This window comes from Leiobunum rupestre, chromosome 11 (assembly GCF_980474605.1).
Source record: "Leiobunum rupestre chromosome 11, qqLeiRupe1.1.hap1, whole genome shotgun sequence".
Classification (NCBI taxonomy): domain Eukaryota; kingdom Metazoa; phylum Arthropoda; class Arachnida; order Opiliones; family Sclerosomatidae; genus Leiobunum; species Leiobunum rupestre.
The window spans coordinates 2,299,395-2,313,594 of record NC_143394.1 but is presented as its reverse complement, the minus strand read 5'-3'; the positions used below and the strand labels follow the sequence as shown (position 1 = coordinate 2,313,594).

Here is a 14,200-nt window from a genome sequence, read left to right as displayed (position 1 = left end):
TAACGACCCAATTAAATGACTCTTGTAACGTCTTTTGTAGCCGGTTTACGCCTAAAAATGCACTTTAACGACCCAATTTAATGACTCTTGTAACGTCTTTTGTAGCCTGTTTACGCCTAAAAATGCACTTTAACGACCCAATTAAATGACTCTTGTAACGTCTTTTGTAGCCTGTTTACGCCTAAAAATGCACTTTAACGACCCAATTTAATGACTCTTGTAACGTCTTTTGTAGCCTGTTTACGCCTAAAAATGCACTTTAACGACCCAATAAAATGACTCTTGTAACGTCTTTTGTTGCCTGTTTATGCCTAAAAATGCACTTTAACGACCCAATTTAATGACTCTTGTAGAAATTAAGGTCTACAAAGTGAAGAAAGACCAAAGATTACAAATGAAACGTGCAAATAAATTATCCAAACACAATATCTCAGGACCACTTTATACCGACGGTAAAGCAGGGTTGGCCAAAAACCGAATTTTATTTAAATTGAAAAAGTCAATATGTTTTTAACCAGTTTAATCCTTAGTTGAAACCACTAGTTAAATATGCTAGTATCAGGCTTTGGAAAATTAATCAGCTAGGCTAATACCTTAGGCATTAATTGGATTATAATTAATACGCAATGTTTAAAGGTACCACCTATGGACTGCATTGTAAAGGAATATATAATAAGCGAATAAGTAGAGTAGTCCATTATGAAAAGGGGTAATGAAGCTAAACCATAAACAAATTTGAAGAAATTTAAAAACTTACTAATAGCTCGTACCGACTTGGTGATGATAGACCTCCGGTGGTATGGTCTTTGTTACTAGGTACACAACAACTCATAAGGGCGGTGGCGCACTGGGAGATGTTAGCTCTGATCAAATGGTCCTATCTCCACCTCCAACGTCGGTCAGTTTTGGGCTGGATACTGGGCTTCGGCTCAGGTTAACGGAGAGGGTCCGTGCAAACTGGCCGCCTCGGCGGATTGGGTAGCCTGCTGTGGGGCGGCGGGTCTCCGTATGAGGCGCAGTGGTCCTGTTTCCCGGTTTTTGGGATCACAGCGGGATTTCCGTTGCCCGCTGTGCCGGGTTATTTGGACTGCTGTGTGCTCGTCGTTCCCCTTTAGGAGCTCTCTCCAAAGGGTTGGACTCCTTACCTTCATAGGTAGAGTGTCGACTGGAGTTGTTACAGCATACACAATTACTCCCACTGCTGTGTGCTAAGTGGGTAATGGTCCCCCCATTGCTGCACATTCTGCTGGGTTGGGTGGCTTGCGTCTAAGGTGCGAATATCAGTAGTAGGGTTCCGCTACCCATGCTGGATTTGTCACCTGTCTGGGCTGAGTGGACGCTGGCGTAGGGCACTATGATGATAAACCTTAGTTACTAGGTACACCGGGCTATAAACTCGGACACACTGTCAACCTAAATGGATATTTCACACCACCTGATAAAATTACAGTATTTGAACAATACACGCAGTCAGCTTCCAAAAAAGACCAACTCTCACGTTACGAGTTGAGAGCTGGACTTTTTCAAATGGCTTGAATGGCTTGCCAGCTTCACAACCGACAAACATATTTTAATTGAGGTAAAATAAAAACATCCCTAACATGCCCTTATGAAAACTTTCTATGTTTTTCTATAGAACATTATAAAGTGCTTTAAGGGGTTGTAAAGTTTTCTAAGTCTAGTGAAAAATTCTAGAGAATTTCTATAGAATTTTTTAAAGACACTTCTTACTACACGTTTAGTAAAATATTTCTATAGATAACCTGAGAAAAATCTTTAGAAAATATTTTTAGGGCGTTAATTTTTTCTTTTGGTAGAAAAAAATAAGGTATTTCATAATTCACCTGAATTACGATTTTGTGTTATTTTTAATTTATTTCTAAATTTAGTTAGTCTATTATCTTTGAAATTTTTAATACATGTGTATGCCTTATGACCTTAAGTCTAGTTATACTGTTCGCCAATCGATACGTTTTTCGGTTATATTTGCTGCACACAATTGCGAATATTTGATAGAAATTGTCTAAAAATGCGAATTGATTGCATTGTTTTACAAGTTAGGTAAACAAAAAACGGTGAAAGATTTCTGAACGTTGCGCAGCTTTTCTAGTTAATTTCCTTCTAGAACACAATTTATGTCGCAAAGAAAGAGTTTATTTCGAGTTTGACTTCCAAACACTTATTAACACGTTAATTTAAATTAAATATGACGTCCTTGGTCGTTTCTTCATATTCCAGAATATGTGTACACTAATATTTCTAAAGATATTCTTTCGAAAAATGTAAGGGTATTTCTAGAGAAAATCTTTATAAAATTCTATAGGAAACCCAATATTTTTCTTAAGAAAAAGGGGCGAATATTCCGAAATATTCTTTAGGATAATCTAAAGGAATTCTTTAAAAATTTACATTTAAATTTCCTTTAGAAAACCCCAGAAAATTTTCATAAGGGTGGTGTTGCTTTCCAATCCTTAAACATAAAACAATTCTTGTGTATTCTATAATTAAAATAATACCTCTGTTAGGATTTACGCAATAGGCGACTGAAAATATATTTTCATTAAGTTATATATTTTTCATTTATTATGCACCTTAATTTAAATATTCGGTTAAGAAAAATGGTAAACCAAAATAATGTTTTTAAAACAGTGACCTTGCCGTCGAATATACAGATTTGAACAGTTAATAATTTCACAACATCTACTGTGGCACTCACGAATTAGAACCTGTGATATGTACAGCATTTGTTAGTACGCGTGGATATCAACTATCCGATGGAACAGTTGGATGGCATTTATGTCGAAACGAATAAATCGCTCTTTACTTGAACATTAATTGAGGCCATTCTGACCTCTCTCCAGCTCGGTCTCGGGTCCCCTTACCTTTTGAACAGTCCCGGGCCCTATAGGCTATAAGGCTTAAGACTATTCAGTTTTTTGCTTAATCCGCTACTGTATAAATTAAACAATAATTTTAAATTGAAACTAGCTATTCAACGGTAATGGCATAATTTGAATAAATTAATCTATTTTAGGTTTTCCACTTTTAGTGTTGCATACCGTAGAAAACAAATTGTATTTTCGCCGTTAATTTAATAAAATTTATACTGGACACTTAAATACCAATATTAATTAAATATTTAAAACTAAAGGATTATTTTAACTCTTAAGTACTTAGTTAAGTTCTTTAAACGTAAAAAAATATGTTCGGATTGGTTTCATAAGGGGTACTGCCAGAGATCGCTAGCTGTGAAATTTCGTATTGTGGTTGACATTTTTACAAAGGTAAAAATTCTAACCTTATAAATTTTTACAGTTGACAATTTAAATTACCCATTAGTTTTTATTAATTAGTTTGAAAAAAATTAATTAATCACCTTATATAAAATTTTCCTATTTATATTTTTTAGAAAATAAAAAATTCATACGCCGAGTGGTGCAATACGATGTTAATACGAAGCAAAAAAAATGACTGGTTAAGACACAATGAATACTATGTTTTAAGGTAAAATAAATGATATTGTAATATAGGCTTTATTTTAATAACGCGGGTATTCTTTCTTTCGCGTGATGGCTGAATATCAAAAAACAATCCATTGATTGCGTTGGATTTATTTAAAAAAATGTAATTTGCTTAATTATTTATATTTAAGACTAGTATTTTAGACAGAACGTAGTCTAGAATCACAGTGAGAAAATCGAACAATAACATACTTAAATTTAAAGTATTAAGGAACTACTAAAATTCGTAAATGAATATTCATTATAATTCAGTCCACGGGGACTCATGTGTGGTCTCAATAGTGACTACGGGAACCAACATGTCTATGTGATTTTCAGTAAAATTATCTGCTCCTTCAACCTCGCCTAATTTAGCCACTTTAAACCGTTGTCACTTGCACACCTAAGCTCAGTAACTCGGCGTGTCACAATCCGTGAAGGTCACACTTTGCGCGCTGGTGCAGGTGGTGCTCTGTGGACCCCACGTCGGTGCTCTGGAGCTCTTGTGACGGATGCAAAGTAGATACCGCGTGTACTGCAGCATCTCTTTTTCAGATCACCCGCACGTACACTTGGGCAATAGAGGTCATAGGGCATGCTGATGAAGGTGTGCAAGGGTTTAATTACTTAATTTAACCCAGTTTTATCGCAGTTTTACACTTTTTCTTGCGGAAAAAAAATTACGTGATATTTGCCGAAACCCCCCTCCTCCACGTGAGATTGGGTGAGATTCAGATCGACCCCCTCCCTCCCCATAGCACCTCGTGTAATTTATGGACGCTCCCTAAGCTTAGACATAAAAAATTACCATAAACGTATTGGAGCCGGCTCCTGGAGCCGATTTGAAACACTTAAAGCCGGAGCCGCGGCTCCAGATCCGAGTCCGGCCTTCACTGGAGCCGACTGGAGCCGATAGGGTTTAAGTCAGGGCCGGAGCCGTATTGGAGCCGGAGCTGGAGCTGAAGCCGGCTTTCTGTAGGTGAATTTTCGAAGAAGCGTACAAAGGTCAAAGCTACAAAGGTCAAAGCTAAACTCCTTATTTCTCCCGCAAACCAGTAATTTTTATCTTTCTTCATTTAACATTTCATTTTAATACTTTTACCAGATAGTAGGGAAAACATATTTTTTACTGGAATAATACTCTCCCATAGAAGTTATTGGCCACAATACCTAAGCCACCCTGTATAATGTTTTAATTTACTGTTGAAACTTTTAAAATAAATAATACACTAATAATAATAATAACAACAGTTTTTAAAAATTTATTTTTGATAACCAATTGAATTAACGAAAAATAAAACCAGTATATTTTTTATAATAAGACATTACCATTCTTAAAGAACTAATTTCCAATATGACGGAATATATTTTAGGCCGTGACATTTGCTTTGGAATTTGAAAGTTGCTATAGTATTATTTGAACAATTGTTTCATAGATTTTTTGGTGAAATGTATTTACAACTCTGTGGGAATTTAGCACATGTCGTCATGTCCACCACTGGTTGAATAGTTTTTTAAGCGTGCGTACACCGATATAAAAACTAGAACAAAAATATTTTTAGCAAAAAGAGCACTATTGATTTTTCAGAAAACATAATTTATAAAATGAAACAATTTGATAAACAATAGAAAGAAAATCTACACCTGTTTGTTTTTCGTAGAAAATGTATATGGAATGGCGAAATTACTTTAAGTCTTAATATAGCTTCAGAGACAACTCGCACCAAAATATTCAAGCTCCCGCCTAAGCATAAATTCAGTCAAATTAATTGTAGATAATAATTAAGAAAGCCTTCAGAAAAACTAACTGACGGATTAATCGAAATTTCGATACATTCTTCAAAAATAACCCAAATGATCATAATAAAACTAACATAATAAATAATAAATAAAGTTGTGAACCCAAAGTTAAATCAAAGGGTAACCCAATTAAAAAACCCACCTACCCGCTTATTTGTACTTTCTGTTAATTTTTGTCAAATTCCGATTTTTAAAAACCATAGTTTTCCGCGTTTAATTTGTTTTTGTTGAAGGTACAAAGAAATGTACAAATATTATATATTCATACTGTTCGAACACATACGAAAAACATAAGCTAAAATTGTATAACTTATTTTTATTCAAAACCAAATAACTGGACTTAAGTGAATTGGCTTTTTTAACGTTTTTTGAAGTCGTATTTCAACATCTGTTTGAACTAAAAATAATAAACTTTGTGCATATATAGCTTCGAAATTATAAATTCCAAACCATTTCGTAAATCTATTATTTAATATCCAAATAGTTTTTGCTCAAGTTTTGTTTTTTGAGAGAGCTCGTTTTGGATTTCAGCTCGGGATAATTTTAAAACGATAATGGTATACATTCCATACGCTAACAAATTTATTTGTAGTAAAGAAAAATGAACGGAACTCAAATGACCATCAGACTTTACATGCCCAATGTAAGTACTTTGCAAATGCCCACTAATTTTCGTGTACATAAAAAAATGGCTGAACTAATTCTGTAGCAGATGGTACTCCAAAAAAATCTAAATCAATATAAATTTTAAAAATTAAATCTAAAATCTAAATTTGATGTGTTCAAAATTCACTAGAGCTCGAGGTTTGGATAAGAAATATCCGTTTAATTTGTTTTTATCTAAAACCAAAAATTACGCGAACAAAAGCTTATTTTGGCATATTAAATCGTTTTATAACCGCAAATAATATCCATAAATAAACAGAGATTTTAATGGTTATTCGAAATTTTAGCGGTTAATTTATCTGTTCAGTTTTTGGTCCATATATTTGCTGTATCAGCTAGCATTCACCTATTTTAATTTTTGGTAATTTTTATTGAAAATTAATGTGTTTCTTTTTTAGTATCTTGAATCATGTTGCCTTCAAGACTTCTACAATAACAGGTTTCAACCGTATCTTGCACCTTTTTTCATCTCACTTCAGTATATTTTACATAATCTGCCAAACACGAGGTAGTTTTTAAATTTTACGTCTCATTATTTTAAAAATCTGTGGAAGCCTAAGAAACATACATTTATTATGTACATCTTAAAGGGAATATAGCCCGCAAAGCAATCTTTATGGAAGACCCCTTCAATTTTTCAAATTTCCCTGTACAGTGGCGCCAAACCTTTTAAGAGCCAAAGGCAAGAGCGGCCAGAGCTGCAAACGTTGGTGTTCCACACCAAATACCCGAGGTTATATTCCCTTTAAATGAACCACTTACACAGAAGAAACAAAATTTCTAAGAAGTTTCAACAATAAATACAGTTTAGTGAAAATAAAAAGGAATAATTTTTTCGAAACCAAACTTACTTGAGCTAGAGTGAATCCTTTTTCTTTATATTATATTATATTGATTTAAATCTCAGAGAATGTCTGATAAACATTGTTTTAGTTAAAATTTCGCTTCAAGAACGGGCTTCAAACGATTTTAAAAATTTTCCAAGAATGGCAGTTAAGTAAAACAGGCTACAAAAGATGTTACAAGAGTCATGAAATTGGTTCGTTAAAGTGCAGTTTTAGGAGTAAACAGGCTTCAAAAGACGTTACAAGAGTCATTAAATTGGGTCGTTAAAGTGCATTTTTAGGCGTAAAACCGGCTACAAAAAACGTTACAAGAGTCATTAAATTGGGTCGTTAAAGTGCATTTTTAGGCGTAAACAGGCTACAAAAGATGTTACAAGAGTCATGAAATTGGTTCGTTAAAGTGCAGTTTTAGGAGTAAACAGGTTTCAAAAGACGTTCCAAGAGTCATTAAATTGGGTCGTTAAAGTGCATTTTTAGGCGTAAAACCGGCTACAAAAAACGTTACAAGAGTCATTAAATTGGGTCGTTAAAGTGCATTTTTAGGCGTAAACAGGCTACAAAAGACGTTACAAGAGTCATGAAATTGGTTCGTTAAAGTGCAGTTTTAGGTGTAAACAGGCTTCAAAAGACGTTACAAGAGTCATTAAATTGAGTCGTTAAAGTGCATTTTTAGGCGTAAAACAGGCTACAAAAGACATTACAAGAGTCATTAAATTGGATCGTTAAAGTGCATTTTTAGGCGTAAACAGGCTACAAAAGACATTACAAGAGTCATGAAATTGGTTCGTTAAAGTGCAGTTTTAGGCGTAAACAGGCTACGTTAAAGTGAATTTTTAGGCGTAAAATCGGCTACAAAAGACGTTACAAGAGTCATTAAATTGGGTCGTTAAAGTGCATTTTTAGGCGTAAAACCGGCTACAAAAGACGTTACAAGAGTCATTAAATTGGGTAGTTAAAGTGCATTTTTAGGCGTAAAACAGGCTACAAAAGACGTTGCAAGAGTCATTAAATTGGGTCGATAAAGTGCATTTTTAGGCTTAAAACAGGTAAGACGAAGCATCAGTTATTCAATAACGAAAATACAAAGCTAAAACTTTTATAATTTGAAGCGTTTGTTAACACAGTTTAGGAGTTTTAGTATCATATGTAAGATTTTGGCGGTGTGTAGTAGATGTAATTACATCTACACTGGAAAATCTCCAAAGCTTGATACTAGCATAATTAACTGGTGGTTTCAACTGAGGGTTAACTTGGTAAAACCATAGTTACTTTTTCAATTTAAATAAAATTCGTTTTTTGGCCAACCCTGCTTTACCGTCTGTAGTAAAGTGGTCCTGAGATATTGTGTTTGAAGAATTTATTTTAACGTTTCATTTGTAATCTTGGGTCTTTCTTCACTTTGTAGACTTCAATTTCTCAGCATGAATGATATGGACTCTAAGCTTTTGGAAAGAGGAGTTCAAACAAAGGGTCTTGGTTCCATTTTTCGGAACGCAATAAATTTAGATGTGAGTAATGGATGAAACATGTTCTAAGAAATAGACTTTTTATTGCTTTTTGTTTTCGACAATTAAGGTGTAAATTTCTTTAAATTAAAAAACATTATGGGTGCAATTGAATTTAGCACAAAATAAGTGGATGTGTACATGAATTACATCTTGGCATCGTTATAGGAAGTTAATAGAAATTTAACATAAAAGTGATTATTAACTTGTAAAGAGTGAATTTTAGCTTCAATTGAATTCTGCTTTTTTCATCCAAAATTGGGGATAACAAAACGTTACTTCGATCAAAAATGTAACTCCCAAATGTGTTATATTTGATTCAGTTGCAATTATGAAATTAGACTTTATTCCGAATCAATCGGTATTATTTGATCCAATCAAAATTGTGTTCAATCTGGATGCGTCTTTATTCCAGTTGGATCCAAATTTGGTCATTAGACAATGTAATTTTCCGAAGGGCTTTCTGAAATTTTGCAGATAGTTGATACCGCAATGATGTTTTTCTCTGGAAGTCGAGTTGATAATGCTTCACACCGCAGTAGTCCCTGTCAAGCTGGAAGTTACGAGATCTTATCCGCGGTTCAACTAGGAACGAATGGACGCGAAGAGCAATATTCTATTTTGGGACTGAGCTGGGAAGTCTGGATGACGACGGCTCTGGTGATGTTAGTCTTTTCAATTGCGCCTTTGAGAAGAAAACTGACAACAAGAAGCTTATTCAGCAAATATTTTATAAAGATTCAAGATGACTTCTTTTTCTATTCATCGTATTTATTGCAGAATGGTCAGTAGTTAGGTATTTTTGAGGCACAAGCTTAATATGGATTGACGTTTAAGCTACTTAATTCAATCTGTCTGCTTAACTATAATAAAATATATTTTCGGAACCAAAATTATTAATAAATTTTAAAATTCATAATAAATTTTTAAAATTCACCAAGAGTATAAGAAATATACTTATAAGACTTACCCAACAGTTCAGTCATTTTGTTCGCGATAGCGTAGGAACTTACGCGCCATCTACTATCAGAAAAGATAAATACTTAGTATGTAATTTTCTCTTTTTCCCCGTTTCTACAAAAGATATACCTTATTAATTTTTAAGAAACTGCGGTAGATGCTAACACAAAAAATACTGCAATAGCGCAATTCTTTTAAAATGCGAGAGTTATCGTTATTTGTATTCGATATTCTACATATTGTTCCAGTTGTGAAACTAAAAACCTTCGGGGCTGATCTCTTGTTTCCATTGAATAAATATAACATACCGCTTGCTGAGTAAAATATTAATATATTAAAGTGTCGGCTCTATCATTGCCTACGTTATTTTTGATTGGGTCTATGTATCAAAGATGGCTATGGTTTCTCAGATCGCCGGGAAGGTGCTTCCACCTAGTATCGATTTTCAAAAACGTTTGATCGTTTATTTTCAAATCGACAATTCCGTGTTTGCTGAAAAGTCAATCCAAGCGAGGTCGACTGAGCACGTGATTACCAATAATCCTTCGGATACGTTATTACGATTACCCAATGAGCTAAAAGCATGCTTTTGGGCCACGCCATATAGGTAAATTATGCTGGGTAATGTGCCCAATCAACTTGTTTAAATTTGCACGGTGGCGACAAATGTCGATAAAGAACGCAATTATACTAGAGCCGACACTTGCTTTAAAACTAGAAAAATTGTAAACCACTGTTGCGAAGTGATAAACAACATTTTATTAAAAATAAACGACTTTAGTTTAAATAAAATATTGTTTATCACTACGCAACCGTTGCTAAAACCTTCGGGGCTGATCTCTTGTTTCCATTGAATAAATATGGCATACCGCTTGCTGAGTAAAATATTAATATATTAAAGTGTCGGCTCTATCATTGCCTACGTTATTTTTGATTGGGTCTTTGTATCAAAGATGACTATGGTTTCTCAGATCGCCGGGAAGGTGCTTCCACCTAGTATCGACTTTCAAAAACGTTTGATCATTTATTTTCAAATCGACAATTCCGTGTTTGCCGAAAAGCCTATCCAAGCGAGGTCGACTGAGCACGTGATTACCAATAATCCTTCTGATACGTGATTTCGATTACTCAATGAGCTAAAAGCGTACTTTTGGGCCACGCCATATAGGTATATTATGCTGGGTAATGTGCCCAATCAACTTGTTTAAATTTGCACGGTGGCGACAAATGTCGATAAAGAACGCAATTATACTAGAGCCGACACTTGCTTTAAAACTAGAAAAATTGTAAACCACTGTTGCGAAGTGATAAACAATATTTTATTAAAAATAAACGACTTTAATTTAAATAAAATATTGTTTATTTACTACGCAACCGTTGCTAATAAGTTTACTATTTATAGTCCTTAATGCGTAAGGCTAGTAGTATTATAATTCCAAGAATGAATTCCAATTCGAATTAAAAGTATTTATTTATGTAAAAATTTCATCAGATGTTGGAGGACCAGGTCTTCAAGCGACTAATAGCCATCTTTATTTATTTTATTTCATATGGTATTATACTATTTATTCCATTAATGCTCCTTAAATATATAAAAAAATTGTAGTTTAATATTAAATATTTATTAACTTTTGAGATTTTTGGACCGAAATTTAAAAACGATGAAATTTAGGTATTTATGAAAATAAATAAACATTCTAGGATCGAACATTTCGTCCTCACATATTTCATTCAAGATCATTTTGAGCGCCTGGCTTTTGGCGACTTCGGTTTTAATGAAGGCTTATTCTGGGAATCTGAAAGGAACGCTCATGGTTGAAAAAGGAAGGCACATCAACACAATTCAAGACTTAGTTGAAACAAAGGAGTTGGTTTTGTACCGCTTTAACGTTTCTCGTTTTTCTCAATTAATAGCGGTAAGCTGTTTTCTTTCAATTTAGATAAAATTAAAGTTTTCCGATTTGGAGTCCCCGAACAAGTCTTTATTTCAGGGCTATTTTCCACTATAATTTAAAACAGTTAATAAATATTATGCCCACGGTTGAAGAGGTAAACAAGTTTGCCAAGGAGGCGATAATATTATTTCGTGACACGTGTTACAGTTAAACATGGCTAACATAGACTTGAGTGGAGCTTGCTAAACGAAATTGATAGTTACGTGGTTTAAGCTCTAAGCAATGATTTACCTGGTTTTAGCATGGTAGACTCTTGGAGAAAAGAAGGTGTTTCTGGAGTGGATAATACAATACCCCGAGCAGAGGCGGTAAGAACTCAAGCGCGACAAGCCGCCCACATTCTTACCAAAAATAATATAAACGGTGCGAGTGTAATTACACTTTAGAAATACTAATTACGATTTTTCTTATACCCACTAAGCCACGATATTTGTGAGATAATCAAATAAATGAACGATTTTGCTTATGCTAACATTTAAGTTAATTTATTCGAGCACTCACTTTCGAGCGAGTGATCTTAAGTGAGTGTGCCCACCAAGTTCATTTATTCGAGTACTTACTTTCAAGCAAGCGATCTTAAGTGAGTGTGCCCACCGAGCTCATTTATTCGAGCACTCACTTTCGAGCGAGCGATCTTAAGAGAGTGTGCCCACTGAGCTCGTTCACCGGTATCGGACATGGTTAACTTAATTAATATTCATATTTCGCGAACCACTCCCAACAAATAAAGAAAAGCGTGGGAAAAGGGGGGCCCTACCCATACCTTCAGACTTTACCGCTCGACCGGCTGTCTTAAAGTTTGTCCCTTTATTTATTTATTTACTAGGTTTAATACCCGGCTTCGCCCGGGGCCTTAGTTTTAATGAATTAGATCTGATTTGTACGTAAGAAAGGTAAACGCTGAAATAAAAGTACGGCACCATAACAAAACCGTCTTCAGAAAACGTCGAATTTTTATTTACTGTTGACGATTCTTCCTAATAACTTTTGGGATAGCTAACTTTGAATTTGCTCTTTTATTAGCTGACTGAAAAGCTCACTAAGATTTAAACCTACGATTACATTTTACGCTACTTATTTTGTGCTCCTTAACCAAACTTTATTTTATTTCTCGATTTGGGAGCGACCTAAATTTTGAGCCCTTTCACAAGGGAACCATAGTCAAGGAACTGCTTTACATTCGTTTCCTCTTTTACAAAAAAGATGTACTAAATATGACCCGCAATGGGTTTTTCACAATCGCCGGGCCTCTTATTTTGAAATGTCCAATAGTCGAGAGCGAGAAGTCCATTGAAGAGCCCCAAATTCGACCCCTTCTACCTCTCCGTCAATGTAGATTGTAGAGCCTACGGTCGACTCAGATAAGCCCTTCCCGTCAAAACCTCCGTTACCACTCCTAATTTCCACATGTATCAGGGAAACAAAGTGGTGGAAGTCCAAAGTCGAATAAAATAAAATTGAATTAGATATAATGAAATTGAATTAGATGAATAAGCATGTCAGGTATTTCGAATTAAGCGCGTTTAGTTGGAAATCAGGCCCTGAACATTAATTGAGTTAAAATGTCAAAGCTTTAGACCTAATCGTTCTCGAGTTTTTAGACTCCCCCCCTCCAAGGTACGTCCCTGATAATTTTTGGTTTAACAATTTTTATGATATTTAGTTGTGGTTTCTGTTGCCACAAGCATATTTGAAGAAAAAATCAATTATATTTTATTTCCTTGTTAGTGAAAATATGCTTTATTTTAGGAGGACCAAGGAACTGATTTCCGGAAAATTAGGACGATGGGCGAAAAGAGGATGGCCTATTATGTACCATACGCCGAAAATTATGCAACAATGATGAAAACCATTGCTAGTGGACATGGTGTGACTTTTGAATTTACACCTTATACTAATAGTTTCGTTGATGATCTTAAAGTTGATTTGAGGCAATTTGGAAACCTTTTGCACGTTGGAAACGCCAAGTATGAATTCGATTACACTTACATGTTCTTCAATAAGAGAATAGGAAATGAACTCTTAGAACGGGTTGATTACTTGTAAGTTGATTATTTTTTGTCTTTGAATGTACGGATTTTTACGCAATTTTTTGCAAAAGTCTGTGCAGTTTATTAGTTTCAGCATCTGACATTGTTTAAAACTCGGAATAACATTTAAATTCACCTTCACATTGTTTAACCAGGTTTTCAACGATACTTAAATTTTTTCATTTATTATTTATTTAGAAAATTCAACGCGCATTTGAATATTACCAAAAAAGCGGGTTTTTTTAAATTTTTCCATAAGACAAAAAAAATGTGATTTATCTTTTTGAGTGTTAAAAAATAAGTTTAAAAATAAACGAATATACAAATACATCTGATTTAAGAAAAATATTAGCTTATAACTTTACTTTACTTGAAAAATGAAACATTATTATTTAAAGCAATTTAATTACTTTTCTAGAGTTTGTCGTTACTTTGAAACTGTTCAGGATCAAATGTTTTTAAAAAATGAAGCTTGGAAGGCACGCAAGTTTCTGTTTGTTAGCAAAGGAGGATTGAGCGCCTTTACTCCGATGGATATTTGCTTTCTATTTCCTGTTTTCCGAATATGGTTATTTGGAATTGCTACAGCCATCTTTGTCATCTTGCTTGAAGTTTGTCACTTTTTCTGATGCAATTTCACACTAGATCATCTGTTTATATAGATATGTTCTTAGAAGTTGAAAATATACTCACATTGTGTATTATGCACAAAACATATAAATTAGACGTTAGATAAATGACTGAAGAGGTAAATTGTAAAGTGAAAAAAAAACATGTTAAAAGCATAACACGCTTAAGGGATGGTTGGAGTTTTCCTTCAAGTTCATAAAACGTTAACTTTAAAGAAATTAATGTAAAAAAATAATTTATTTATTTAACCTTGCTCTAAGTCAGCGGCGGCACCGTATGTCTAGAGGTCGGTATTATCAAACCGTTATC

The 14,200-nt window shown here is 34.2% G+C and overlaps 1 protein-coding gene across 1 annotated transcript in view; it reads left to right on the top strand.

Moving 5' to 3' along the window:
* The window catches only part of LOC149921095 (calcitonin gene-related peptide type 1 receptor-like), a 317,091-nt gene that overhangs the window by 187,105 nt on the left and 115,786 nt on the right, over window positions 1-14,200 (top strand). The gene's annotated exons all lie outside the window — the stretch shown is intronic.